This window comes from Lagenorhynchus albirostris, chromosome X, assembly GCF_949774975.1.
Source record: "Lagenorhynchus albirostris chromosome X, mLagAlb1.1, whole genome shotgun sequence".
Classification (NCBI taxonomy): domain Eukaryota; kingdom Metazoa; phylum Chordata; class Mammalia; order Artiodactyla; family Delphinidae; genus Lagenorhynchus; species Lagenorhynchus albirostris.
Genome location: NC_083116.1, coordinates 119,371,919 through 119,379,334, shown reverse-complemented (window position 1 = coordinate 119,379,334; position 7,416 = coordinate 119,371,919). Strand labels below are relative to the sequence as shown.

At 44.6% G+C, this 7,416-nt stretch overlaps 1 pseudogene; it reads right to left on the bottom strand.

Moving 5' to 3' along the window:
* Positions 1-5,075: 5,075 nt before the first annotated feature.
* On the bottom strand, positions 5,076-6,224 carry LOC132513417 (cyclin-dependent kinase 2-associated protein 1-like; annotated as a pseudogene).
* Between the last annotated feature and the right edge of the window lie 1,192 nt (positions 6,225-7,416).

Sequence of the window (7,416 nt, the reverse complement as noted above, 5' to 3'; positions counted from 1 at the left end):
GAGAGAGGAAAATAAAGGGAATAAAAGACAAGAGGGCCCTGGGAAATCTGCAGAATTAACTTTATCAGCAGCAGAAGCAGAGAGTCTTTCCCTCTCTTTCTCCCGCCAGGCCTCTTAAGTATTAATCAGATTTAATTGCAAGTTGTTCACTTCTTAAGAAGAGATGTCTAGGAAAGGACAAGAACAGGGCCTGCTATTTCATAGCATAGTCCTTCAATAGCTGGAGCTTGAGTCCTAGCCCCATTCCTTTCCAGATATGTGACTTTAACGTCTCTGTGCCTCTGACTTCTCATCTGTAAAATGGGTACAATACTATTACCTACCTCATTGTGTGGTTGTAAGGGTGAAATAGGTAATTCAGATGTAGTTCTGGTAATGAGTAGTATACAATAGATGTCAACAGTGATGATGTATGGTAGTGGTGGTAGTGGTGATGATGCTGTGGGACAGTTCTGCCTGGGGAACTCCAGGAAGGTCTTATAGGAGTGACATTCTGGAGGAGAGAATGAAGGGGATTTAGGGCATTTCAAGCAGCATGTTTGAAAAATTATAGGGCAGCAAAAGAGCCTACCTAGAGAAGAACAAGCACTTCTGTGGGATAAATTCATTACATTCTTAATTGTATAGGAATTTCTTAAGGGGGAATGTTACATTAAGGATCACCTTCATGGAAGAGACTGTTGAAAGCACAATGTTGTATCTTAGCACTGAGAGATCTTACACGTAATAAAGACAAGAGAGAGGAGCAAAGGCAGTATTCAGAACACTGACTCCTAAATTTGATTGTTTTCTGTCACTTACAATGTTGGAAGTATCAAAGAAGTCGACTTGGTTCCTGTTCCCAGTGGGTCCTCCCCATAAAGCAGGCAATGAAACAGCATTAGGTGAGGAAGAGATGTGCTGGGGAGGTAACACCTGTGAAAGATACAAGGGGAAGGAAAGATACAAGGGGAGAGCCTCAGACCAGGATGCAACTCCAAAAAAGTCTTCACCAACCCAGTGGGAAGCTCTGGGGCAAAGATTGCCCATTAAAAGAGTCCCTCACTGGGCAGAAATGACCAGGTCTTAGTGTTCCCGCCATGCTGGGGTCTTTGGCTGGGGGCTGCTGAGAAGAGCATGGCCTCAGCTCAAAAGTTAAGGTGGATCTTGAAGCCGTTTATCAACTGGAATTTCTTAGCTAACTGTATTCCTTGTGTCTGAACAAGGAAGATCTGAGAAATGCATCTCTGTATATGCATTGTTCCTCTGATGAAGTGTCTCCTAAGAGAGCACCGTGGATGGGAGGTGGAAGAAGAGAAGTCAGTAAGCTCCCAGAAGACCTAGTTTCTGACCCCCACTCAACATTAGTTTACTGTGACAGTCTGTTAATTTTGGGGGGGGGTCTCAATTTTCTCAGCTAGGAAGGTGTGGGGATTCTGGTTGAAATCTAGAATATATTTGATTCTAGATAGCAAGAATTCTTATTCAGAAATCCCATGGAATGAGAATGGTATTAAGAACATGGATTGCCTGAATTTGAAAGCTGACTTTAGCCATGACTAATTGTGTAATCTTGGGTGAATTATAAAATCTCTCTGGACCTTGGTTTCCTCATCTTTAAAATGGGACTAATACTAGTACCTACCTAATAGGGTTGAAAATCCAAAGAGAAGAGAGTGTTTAGAATAGTGCCTGGCACATGGTGAATGAATCCTCAGCAAATACTAGTTGTAACTCCCATTCCCTGCCTATACATGTTCTTGAAAGGACCCGACCTTAGAGTGAGAATTTAAGGGGCAAATGGGTCCAGGTTAGGCCCAGCAGCAGCTAAGTCTAAGGAAAAACTTTAGCCCTGCTTTTTGTATCTCCTTGGTTCTGAGAAAGGGTAAAAAGTGCTTTTCTTCCAGAGCACAGTTTGTGATGCTTCTGGATTGCCTAGTAACAAAAGCTTCTCCTCACTCTTTTTCTGGTCTGATTGTTTTCAACTCAACAATTTTTTTTTTCTTTTTTTTCTTTTTTTTTTTTTTTGCGGTACACGGGCCTCTCACTGCTGCGGCCTCTCCCGCTGCGGAGCACAGGCCCCGGACGCGCAGGCTCAGCGGCCATGGCCCACGGGCCCAGCCGCTCCGCGGCATGCGGGATCCTCCCGGACCGGGGCACGAACCCGTGTCCCCCGCATCGGCAGGCAGACCCCCAACCACTGCGCCACCAGGGAAGCCCTCAACAATTTTTTTTAATTGAAGATTTTTAAAAATTATTAACTGAATTCTGCTCCCCTGACCATTTGAAGTCACTGCATCTCAAACAAAATACTTCAGAAGCCCGTAAACATCATCGTTTGTTCTAACCTGCTCCAAGTTATTAACTGTCTATTCTTTTATTTTTTGGATGCTTGGCAACCAGGCTGTCTTTGCTGTAGACATAATGAGACATCCCTCTTAAGTCAGCTTTGCAGCCGGGAGGTTGGTGGTGGCAGGGGAGGTCGGGTCAATCTCTTCTCAAAGGCAGGGTTCCCACACTTTCAGACCTTTGATTAAAGCAAGAGAATGTGCTTGGGGAATTGATTCCAATAGTACAAAACCCAAAGAGCAAGACTCTTGTCAATCATAGTCATCAACAAGAGAGGTTACACATGAGGGAAGAGGAGTGCATGTTGTTAAATGACTGCAGTGAGGTCTTTCTCATCCCAGCAGTGCAGTTGAAGCTGTTCGTTTTGAAAGGTGGTGTCCTTATTGTTGGCAAAGCGATGCAGAAGTGGAATTAGGACTATTAGAGGGGTAGGATATGTGAGAGTGGAATGGAAAACGACGCATCAAGCCTTGTTCTGAGCCCATGAGTAGCCTCTTTGCCAGGAGATCAGAAACGGAGGCGTGTTCACTGTTGTTAAGAGTCACTCTGAAGCCAGTGTTTTCAGCAAAATGATGCATAATTTGCTCATGTTTCCATGAGGATGTTTCATCTTGTTTACTGAAAGAAGAAGCACAGTTGAGGTCCTATCACCATTAGAAACCAGTGAGTTTCTTCTTCTCTCTATTCTACATCTTAAATTACTTTGATATTAAAGAAATGTGACTGTAGACATCCCCAAAAAACAGAAAAACAAAAATCACAGGACACCATTGCCGAGGAAGAAATAGAAACCACAGCTGCTGGACTCTCTGTGGTTTTCTTCCACTAGTTTTTCAGCTTCCTAATTTTCCCTAATTTCTACTTCCTTGTGTTTCAGTGTTTCCCCTCTTTCCTACTTGTCTGTTTCACCTCCCAGGAGAACTATGAGGCATGACTGTCTCTCTGCTGCTACCCTTTGTCCCCTGAGAGGCGTGTGGTCTAGTGGTTAAGCACCCAGTTACCAGAACACACTTATTAACTGTGTAAATTTAGGCCAGTTGCTTCCCCTCCCTATACCTCATTTCCTCATCTGTATAAGGGATGTTAATAGTCCTATATATAGGGTGGCTGTAAGGACTCCATGAGGGAACACGTATATAATATCTGGAATCAATGTTAGTTCTTTCTATTATTTTATCCTTTGTCCTCTCCCCTTCCCATAGATCCTGTACTATTCATTATCTGGCAATTTACAAGAAAAGGATGAGAAAACTTGCTAAGAGAAATAGAAAGGTAAATGCTGGTAGTAGATTTCAAGCAGGGGGAAAATGGAGTGTTTAGTTGTTGTTGAAGTATAAGAAGGCCCTTTCTAGAATTTTAGCATAAGGGTCCAAAACAATCATTTGAGCCTATACAACTCATACGGGAAAATAGGGATATAGGCAAAGCCACTTCTAGTTTTTTGGACTCCTTGATAAAGAGCCTGGGTTAGGACACCTAGTCTTGAAAAGGAATTTGGTCTAAAAATTGGTCTCACATTTTTGAGTTCTGTAGGACACAAGCAGAATTTAAAATACACTAATGTGGCCATGGAGAGGAACGAGAAAGGATGTGTGAGAGAGAGAGGGACGGGGTAGTAAAAAAATGTAAATCAGTCTATTTCCCCACTGCATCTAAGAGGCATTTTCCTAAGCTGACAATCCAACAGCCACTCTGAAATCAGTCCCATCCCAAATCATGTGTGCTCCATGCCACTTCAATCTTGGGTCTCCAGATTGATGTGGAATAGAGGAAGTGCACATCTGAATCGCCAGAGTGATGCTGCAAACCTTCTAGGAAGCTCCACTCTATGCCAAGTTCTCAAAGATACATGTGTAGTTACTTGTTTGGCATTATTTATCATGTTAATAATAAATTACATTTTTGATACTATTTAATTTAGTGGAGAATTTAAAACATATACAAAATAGGTGCATTACATGAATCCCCACATTCCCTCACCTTTCTTCAACAATTACCTACTTGGCCAATCCTGTTTCATTTTTGCCCCTACTCACTTCTCCACTTTCCATGGTTTGGAAATCCTGGCTGTCACATCATTTCACCCATAACTATTTCAGTAAGTTTCTCTGAAACAAGGTTGGCAAACTCTGGCCCATGGATCAACCTCCTGTTTTACAAATAAAGTTTATTGGGTCACAGCCACGCCCATTCCTTAACCTATTTTCTATTGGCTGCTTTCCCAGAGACCCTATAGTCCACAAAGCCTAAAATATTTACTATTTGGCCTTTTAGAAAAAGTTGGCTGCCCCTGCTCTAAAAGATAAGGACTTTTAAAAACATAATTACAGGGGCTTCCCTGGTGGCGCAGTGGTTGAGAGTCCGCCTGCCGATGCAGGGGACACGGGTTCGTGCCCCGGTCCGGGAGGATCCCACATGCCGCGGAGCGGCTGGGCCCGTGAGCCATGGCCGCTGAGCCTGCGCGTCCGGAGCCTGCGCGTCCGGAGCCTGTGCTCCGCAACGGGAGAGGCCACAACAGTGAGAGGCCCGTGCACCACAAACAAAACAAAACAAAATAAAACAAAAAGTGGAAAATAGTCACAGAAAGTCCAATCGGACTTAAGAAAGTGTAAGAAAATTAGTTTCCATTTTCACATGACCTAAAACTCTCTATACAATGAAAGGTCATCACCAAAACAGTGTCCAGGTTCTTTAAACAGAAAGCTTGCTTATGTTTATAAACTTGCTTTCTTTTTTTTTAATGAAAATAAGCTTTATTACATCGAGTAATAAATACAAAGATGCAAACAGTTCCATTTTCTTCCAGATCTTTGGATCAACTTACAGGAAAGGCAGAGCTGAAATCTACATACAGTCTCGGGAAAAATTTCGGGGATCCTTGTTGGGTTTGTTTGGGAGGTTGCTCTTTCTTCTGTATGTATAACTTGTGCATTTTAAAAATCGACTTCAGAGCACTAATAGTGATGCAAATGCTTAAGCAAAAAAGAATTTACGATAAGCAGAATCTATAGTGTATGGGAAACGAGGGGACCAGCTACTAGTTAAGTGTGCTGTCAAGTCCGCACTACAAAAAAAACCCTTCAAGTTGTATCAGCTTATGAAAAGGATCAAAAAACAATCCGGGGAACATAAATGTATTCAAAAGAGGAGAGCGAGACACTGGTATCTTGGAGGCAAACTAGTTTGCTGTAAGATAGGTAATTTTTACGTGCATCTTTTGAATCAATGCTTTAAAAAACAACAACAAACACCTGGGTAGTTCCTAACTATTTAAAATGTAACTCCCAATCAACTGCAAAATCTTTCTTCAATCTTACAGACTGTAGATTCGGAGCCTAGTGAACCATGGGAGGGGCAGGGGGAGGAGAAACCAAACTGTTACCATTTTGAAAACAGAAGTTTCGTCTGAACAGGGGAGATGAACTGTAACTTCTCTCCGAAGATGGAAAACCGTCCAGGCTCACAAGGCAGCTAGGACCTGGCATTCCGTTCCTTTTCAGCCAAGCACTCCCGCACCAATCCTCGAGCGTGGATGATGCCTCGTTTTAGTCTCTCCATCGCGCTCTTGCTGCCCGCGTAAGTGGGTCTGATCTCTTTCCCCAGCTCTTCGATGATGGCCAACAGCTCAGCGTATTTGCTCTGGGGCATCTGGCTGTTCCCAGTTCCCTGGGTGTAGCCTAGAGATGGCGGCCCGTAGTCAGCAGCTGGCGGTACTGTGAAGACGTCGCCATACTGGTGGAGGGCGGGTGGACACTCCCAGCGGCGTTGAGGGAGGTGGCGGGCATGTGCGCGGTCAAGTTCGGTTTGTAAGACATTCCCCCGAGCGGCGGGGCGCACCGGGGCACAGCGGGGCCCAGCCCGTGAGGGTGGCGGCGAAGGCGGCGAGGCCGGGCGACAGCGAGCCGGCCCGCGCGTCCGTGCGCGCGCCAAGCTCCTGTGCACTTTTTGTTGTTAACGGCTCGGGCCGCACCGGCAAATATGGCCGTCCCTCACCCTGACACCCAATGCAGTATATCACCCATACATCGGGCGGGCGCAAGGGCGGCCGCAAAGTTTGAGCCTAAACTTGCTTTCTTTAAACAAATTGCAAATGTTGTCCTAGTTAGGCAATTATCTCCTTGAGGGTATGGACCATTGCTTGTTAATTTTTGTATTTCCAGGGTCTAGAACTGGATCTGGTAGGGAATGACACTTAATATAAGTAATTTTGAATGGTTACATAATGTCAACATCATTACTTTGGGTGTGAATACAGTCATATTTCTGGTAATTAAAAGGAACTGTGCCCCCTAAACAATAACTTTACAGTGGAGAATCCTGGCCTACACAGCCTTAACAAAGTGTTGAAGATTAACACGGCCACTGATAAATCATATGGATATCATGTACTCTGTGTTGGCTGAGCAATAGCCCCCAGTGATATCCAGGTCCTGATCCCTGGAACCTGTGACTATTTTATATGGCAAACCTTATGTGGTGGGACTTCCCTGGTGGCGCAGTGGTTAAGAATCTGCTTGCCAATGCAGGGGATACGGGTTCAATCCCTGGTCTGGGAAGATCCCACGTGCTGCGGAGCAACTAAGCCCATGCGTCACAACTACTGGGCCTGCGCTCTAGAGCCCGCGAGCCACAACTACTGAGCCCATGTGCCAACTACTGAAGCCCGCGCACCTAAAGCCCATGCTCCGCAACAAGAGAAGCCACCGCAGTTAGAAGCCCGCGGACCACAACAAAGAGTAGCCCCCGCTCGCTGCAACTAGAGAAAGCCTTCATGCAGCAACAAAGACCCAAGGCAGCCAAAAATAAATAAATAAATAAATTTATTTTAAAATAATAAAATTACTTTTAAAAACAAACAAAAAACCTTATGTGGCAAAGTGCACTTTGCAGATGCAGTCGAGATGGGGAGATTATTCTAGGCTATCTGGGTGGGCTCAGTGTAATCACAAGAGTCCTTATAAGAGGGAGGCAAAGGAAGATTTGCCTATGGAAGAAGGCAATGTGATGACATAAGCAGAGACTGGAGTGATGTGGCCACCAGCCAAGGAATGATGGAGGCCTCTAGAGCCTTCAGAAGGAACCAGGCCT